Source organism: Rhyacophila brunnea, unplaced genomic scaffold (genome assembly GCF_057557595.1).
Source record: "Rhyacophila brunnea isolate RB1 unplaced genomic scaffold, BYU_Rbru_1.0 scaffold_24, whole genome shotgun sequence".
NCBI lineage: Eukaryota > Metazoa > Arthropoda > Insecta > Trichoptera > Rhyacophilidae > Rhyacophila > Rhyacophila brunnea.
The window spans coordinates 19,971,896-19,979,197 of NW_028232904.1; the positions used below are offsets into that span (position 1 = coordinate 19,971,896).

Sequence of the window (7,302 nt, forward strand, 5' to 3'; positions counted from 1 at the left end):
TAATCGCTCGCCATTTTAGATAAGTTTTAGTTTAAGTATTTTTGTATATAAAATTGTTCTTGTAATTGAATATTTACCGTCAACTCCATTGTGTTTTTCATTAACGTATGCCAATGTAAATGAATACTTCTTTCCGCCAATTGTGTATTTTTTAAACGTTTTATGCCAATGTACATATTTCTTACCACCAAATATGTTTTTTATAAAATTGTGCTTGTAATTGAATATTTACCGTCAACTATATTGTGTTTATCATTAACGTATGCCAATGTAAATGAATACTTCTTACCGCCAATTATTGTGTATCTTTTAAACGTTTTATGCCAATGTAAATATTTCTTTCCACCAAATATGTTTTTTATAAAATTCTGCTTGTAATTGAATATTTACAGCAGTGTATAAAATTTGTCTTTTAGTTTTTTTTATATAAATATATAATATAAAAAATGAAACATTGTGTTATAATTGCTAAATAATAATTTTATTGTCCCATGGTCCCAAAACACATTTTGCACATTTGATTTATTTAATAATCTTTAAAAAAGAGATGACTTGATGAGACTTAAATTAAGTAAGATTGTTTGAGATATGAGTATTACAACTTATATAAAAATAGAATTTTGATATACGAGTTTGTGATTTTTGTCAATATCTCAGTACATAACTACAAATAAATACCACATATGTGTTTGACACCTTAATAGCTCATCAAATTGGCTATATAATAAGTAAAAAAAAAACCAATATCGTAAAATTTTAAGTTATGAGGTTTCATATCTTAACGACGATATGATGTACCTGTACATATTGAAATTTAACAAGTTTTTTGAATTAGCATACCTTCGTATTTAATTTACACTTTCACAAACAATATTTCAATTGAGAAGAAATAAAAATCGATAATATGGCATTGGTGTTCTCGGTGGAGCGCCTGTCTCTGCAGAAGCTGTGGCGGTAGTTCCGGTGCAGCGTCTGGAAAGAATTACATGCCTGTCTCTGCAGAAGCTGTGGCGGTAGTTCCGGTGCAGCGTCTGGAAAGAATTACATGCCTGTCTCTGCAGAAGCTGTGGAGGTAGTTCCGGTGCAGCGTCTGGAAAGAATTACATGTTTCTTTATTGTGTTTCATCAAGAGTATGGGCTAATAGGTTGTTGGACAAATTGCTTTGAACGATTCTGTGGAAGCTCATATAGATACGAAGCAGAAAGTGGTTATTTAATTTATAATACTAAACGAGAATAAAAAGAGCATTCATACAAATAATGAAATTCCTTAACATAGAAATAAACATATAATTAAAATTAAAGCTGTACATCACAGTTATGGAATTTATAAATCGGCAGTGCAGTCGTCACCTTGCATTTATTGCATCGAGCTCTGCTAACCGACACCGCAGCTCTGCATCTGAAATAATATAATATACGTATTATTTATTAGCGATGGATGGCCCATAGTTGTTAGATCTAGGTATGTTTTGAATTCTTTGTAAATGTTACAAGTACAAAATAATAATGAAACCAGTGGTATTAATTAATTAGGGACTGCTTAAAGCATGACACCGACCTCACGAGACCGGCTTAATAAAATATTCCACGTATCTCTTTGATTAGCTGACAGCGTTTTTATTCCAGATAAAGTCCTATCCTAGTGTATCGAATCTGATAAACGCTAGGCGTAGAAGGAATTTAACAGGTAAACTAATTGAATAAAAGTGAAGAATGAAATTTAATTAAGCTACTAATAACTAGATAAATTAAAGTACTATGTATATAAATATGTACCTATCTAATAGTAATAATTATGTCAATTATTATTATGTATGGAAAGTATGCACGGATTGTGTCAATGAAAGAAAGCATAGGTTATCGGTTAATCATTATAATTAACTAACCGTAATGAATAGTTTGTACACTATGCAATCTCCATGTTAATTTTAATATGGATTGGAATTTGAATAAAAATTCGTTGCGCGTGCTCCTCGTCCTCTTGCCGCAGCTTCCGTTTGCGGTCCTCGTCCGCTTCCCGCAACTTCTGTTCGCGGTCCTTGTCCGCTTCCCGCAACTTCTGTTCGCGGTCCTCTTCCGCTTGCCGCAGCTTCCGTTCGCGGTCCTCGTTAGCATGCCGCAGCGTCCGTTCGTGGTTCTCATTGGTGAGGTGCAGCATCTGCTCATGCTACACGCTCAAGAAATCCCTCTGATATGAAATAATATTATGTCATTATTTGTGAACAATTCATACATAATGTACCCTCATAATGTCGATTATTCAAAGAGAGGCATCCGGCGCGCCGCTTTTAAAGCAGAAAACTTTTTTATAATATATATTAATATGTGACGGCTTGTGCAATAATTATTTTAAAAATATAATTACTATGCTACGTACTTGCTTCTATTATTTCATTTTTCAATGCTAACGATTTAAAAATCAAAGGAGACAAGACATTTTTGAAGACAATATGCCTGAAGTTATGTTTAAGGCCATGCATTAGTTGAGGCACGGTCTAAAAAGATCGTCGCTAGGCGATGCGCGGATTGCGGGTGGCGGGTGAAAATGACGCCTGTCAAACGAAATATTAATTGTCATATAAATCCAACATACGTCCATTTTATGTTCTGTTTATTGTTCTATTAGTAACAATAATAATATATTCATTGACATGTTTTCTTTTTAAAGTAAATGGGTAACGTTTTTAGTCATCTTTACACGATTTTAGAATTAATTGACCCGTCGCCATCACGCAGCAAAGTGACGTGTTCCTGGGTCAACATTCTCTCAGTGAATGGCAGCGAGTCCAAAATTTCGTCGCGCGTACAGTTGAAAATTATTTGGCGTTTTACTGATGCGTCACCTTAAAGCAAGTTTGAGAGGATTGAGTAAGCCTATAAATTAATATGGATTGAAATTTTAATTAAGATTCATTACCACTAGTGCGTTCTGCTCGTCTAAATACTGCAGAGCTCGTGTATTTTGTTCCCGGACGAATTGTTCAGTGAGGGCCGAAATGTTATTCTGAAACAATGACGTATTTCTGATTACATTTTGTGCATTCTACTGCCAACCATTATGTACTTATTTACATTAATTATTTTATTGCTCAATGAAAACTGTTTATAAACTAAAATATACAAAATTAAATTAAAGTAAATATATACATAGATCATACCGTCAAATCATGGCCTGCCAGCCTTGCCTGGGTACGAATAACCGACCGCCGAATTTGAGTACTTCCCCGCGCTGCGCTCGCAGTCGAGGATACAATCGACGAGCAGATGTTGATGCCAATGGGGCAGCAGTCGGAGGTGTTTGCATGTTAATTATTGATGGTGATTGGTGTTCTGTCGATACGGGCTGTATGGAATTGTAAATTGAATACGTGTATTAAATAAGGCTCTAAGTACCAAAAAGTAGTATTGCCTGTAGTTACAAAATACCGAGTCATTGCAGTAAAATTTCATGAAGCAGACCTTTTGAAAAATGTAGTTTTACAGTGTGAAGCAATCACGGCAGCTTCTATAATTTTAGGTATTAAGAACTAGCAAATGTCAACACACCATCGTCAGCTATTTTATATTGAATGCCGTTGACCACTGCAGTGCTACTTACACCATTATAAATAAAACACGCCTACGGACTTACAACGTCGTCAGGTTTAATTATTTTGCTGTATTTTTTTGACTTGCTTGAGGCATTTAGACTATAGTTGAAGTTATTGGCGTTGGTATGTAGAACATTTTTCTATAAAAATGTCAGTTTTTATGTTTTTGGTACTTAGCGCCTTAATTAATACACGTATTCAATTGATAATGATTGATGTTGTGAGGAATATGCGTGCGGAGATGTGTCAGAGGTGTCAAAAGTGGTTGTAAAATTATTTCCATTTGGGAGCCATGCGGAAGCTCGCTCAATGTGTGCAGTGAATGTATTTGGAGTGGTGATTGTCTATGTGTGTCTGTTTGAAGTGTGTGAATTTGTGATGGTGTACGGCTGTCGAGTGGTGTGGAATCTACTGTTTGCAAATGCGCCCCATCAGAATCTGCGGTATTAGACCACTCTACTCGCAAATGATCCACTACTGACGAAAACGCAGCGGGGTTGTTGGCTGATCTGGAAGCCAAGGGTGGACCACCGCCAGTTCTCATTATGCTGGCTCGTTCTGCCGTATCAGCCTTCCTCTGGAGGGCTCTCATACTATTCCAGCATTGTGGCAGTTCGCTAGAATAAATATGTGTTCATTGATTTATTATATGGTTCTAAAAAGAGACAATCTAATGAATAAAGCAGTTTATAATCAATCGTTATTCACGGAGATTCAATTAAGACACTCTGGCAACCACAACAAAATAAAATTACCGTGACATAACCTTCTATTGATATATAGCCCAATCTAGAGTATATAATATAACTAGTATAATATAATTACTTACCGTAGTTCATTGGCTTCGGCTGTTAAATTCTGCAGTAATTCGCACCCATGCGGCTCGCTTGCGTCCGTTCGAAAACCCATCAGTCACTCGTGAATTTATAAACGACATTTCAGCCGACACGCAGTTAGTCAACAAATCCCTTTCGTCATCGGTATAATTAACTGCGCGTTGCCGAGATGCCATTGATGGATTCATTATATGACTTGAAGCGATGAATGAGAAACAGAAAGCGAGCGAAAGAAGTTTGTTGTTTGAAGAAGCGTCAAGCCATCGTCAAGCGTCACCGGCAGTGTTGCCATATTTTGAAAGTGGAATTATAGTACAGTGCCTTCAAAATTATAGTATTTCGGCAAAAAATATAGTACACGTTGAGTGACCAATAATTTTCTGCATTTTCAAAAAATTAAACGAGGGTCAATTAACGTCTTGTTTTTTTAGACAAAATTCAAATGTTAAGTCAGTGGTTTCCAAACTTTATGTTACTATGCCTCCCTTTAAAAAAAATCTAATCCAGGCGCCTCCTTAGGCCATCCTCCCACGGTGCAGCTGAAGTCCGACGGAACTGAAACTAAAATTCCAGCCAGTATCTAGCTAATGTATTTCAATGGCGGCTCGCTGACGGCGAGACTGGAATCTCTCAGCTTCAAAACAGTCGCGAAGAGACGCGACATGCTAGTCGCGCGGTCTCTGAAGTTTTCAGTCACCGTAAAACAGTGGTACCAACATCATTAGTTTCGGTGAAAAATCATATTTTCTTACCAAAATTGGTTAAATATTAATCGGAAAATCAAAATAACCTTATGTAAACGCTGCAGCGCACGTGTTGTCAGTTTTTGTACAACACGGCTGATAGTTGAGTTTGACAGTTTGAGGTTATGTGATTATTATTTCAACTGGGTTTCAGTAGCGCCGTGTGCGAAGCATCACATTGGTCAGTTTATGAGTTCCTTCACAAACCAGTTCCATCAGATTTCAGTTGCGCCGTGGGAGGATGGCCTTACATTACATTATTTTTTGACGAATGTGCTTGTTTATTACCACAATCAATTTCAATAGTAGTCAATCCAAATTCATCTTCGTTCATTAACAAATGGATTCTATCATGGACCCCACATCCCGAAGCGGACCCCCTGGGTCAGGATTTTTCAACCACATATTTAAAATATTTCACAGTTCCAATACAAAGCAGCGCCGCAGGTGAATTTTTTTGCTATTAATAAAATAATGTGAGAAGTGCATTACCAAACTAAACAAGAACTCTGGCGTAGAAATCATTTAAAAATAATGGAGACATGGCAAACTTTTTTTTTTGTCATTTTGATTTCCTAAGCTCCAATTTTTTATGAATGCCTTCACTTTGTCGTTTTAAATCAGTGAATGAATTAGTGGTCCTTGGATTGATTTATTCACTCAATTTTTTAAAAATGTCATCCAAATAGATAAGTTTAACAACAAAATTATCGTTCCTGAACAAATTTGCCTCAAATTTCAACATTATGATTAATTTGACCCTCCATATTTCATGTTTTAACGAGTCTCCACATTTGCAAAAAGGTTTGGAAACAACCTTTTACAGGACTGTTTTTTGTGTATTTTATAACTAGCGGCCGTTTTATAAACTATGCATTTGAAAACTGCAAACCTGTGGCTACATTAATTGTGTTAAGCTTTTCGCGCCTCCCACTTTGGAAATCGCTAGTAATTAACGTCACCTTTTTTTAATGCCAGCGCTCCATTGGCGAGCCAAAAGTCCGAGGACAATAAATCGTACGATTTGTCTATGCCCTGCTACTGATCAATGAACGAATAAATAAGTCGAGTTTTCAAAAGTAAAAAATTGCGATTATCGTAATGTCTTCTGATAACCCTATAATTTTGTGTTATTTATATGTAGACTTGCGTAAAATAATATAGCAGTGAAAACAACACAAGAATTACGTTTTCTTTTATGAATTTCATAAATACAAATAAAAAAATAATTGGTAAATCTCTCAATATATAATGTGTAAATTAACAAATAAATCAATGAAAATGTTTAAAACAATTACAGATTTTTTTTGCGGTTCGAATGATTGCGTATTAATGTCAAATCGAATTTGCATTGCGATCGACGGACGAAGTCTGGCAACTCGGAGGTAAAATATCAAACATGTTTGAAATCCAACGAGCCTGGTCTGCGGATTAAAAAGTCCGCAGACCTGGGGTGCTCCACGCGAAAAAAAAGTCCGAAGACTGTAAATCGTCTGACTTGCGTGCCAATGGAGCGCCGGCATAAGCCTGGGGATCATTTATTTTTTTTACTTCTCACGGATTATTTTGGCGTTGTTTTTCTTCTATTGGTAATTTTTTTTCCGATTTATAGAAATTATAGTATTTTCGGCGTACTATACCTGTTTTATATCGTACATAGTACGCAGACGAATGTTATAGTACAAATACTATAATTATAGTACGGTTGGCAACACTGGTTACCGGCAAAAACTGTATGTATTGCCATATGGAAATTTTTACTGGTAATACACTATCCTTTCGTACAGTATAATTATAAAATGAATGTGATAAAATAACTGATAAATTTTTTAAAGTTCATAATAATTATTCATTTATAATTATTAAATTTATATGGTACCGTTCGCACACTTTCAGACACAATTTCAAAATTTTGAATTATTTATCGGGGAATGAAATTTTATAAGATTGCCATAATACGAACACTACGACACATAAAGATGTCTCCGTGACGTCACTTAACAGCCAATTACGTTTGTACTACGTACAGTATATATAGCCTATAAGGTTTTTGGGAATCTCATGCAATTAAGTAGCTTTAGAATTTTCGGTACTGTTCGGTTAAAGCGGATACAGCGGAAAACGCATTTT

At 35.6% G+C, this 7,302-nt stretch overlaps 1 long non-coding RNA gene across 2 annotated transcripts; it reads right to left on the reverse strand.

Moving 5' to 3' along the window:
* Positions 1-460: 460 nt before the first annotated feature.
* On the reverse strand, positions 461-2,161 carry LOC147069148 (uncharacterized). Of its 2 annotated transcripts, none has more exons than XR_015071228.1 (3): positions 1,962-2,161; positions 1,354-1,403; positions 461-1,090 (listed from the first exon to the last, which is right to left on the reverse strand). It is a non-coding gene; the product is annotated as an uncharacterized LOC147069148 (long non-coding RNA). The 2 variants fall into 2 exon arrangements; XR_015071229.1 differs by having other exon boundaries at positions 848-972.
* Positions 2,162-7,302: the final 5,141 nt, after the last annotated feature.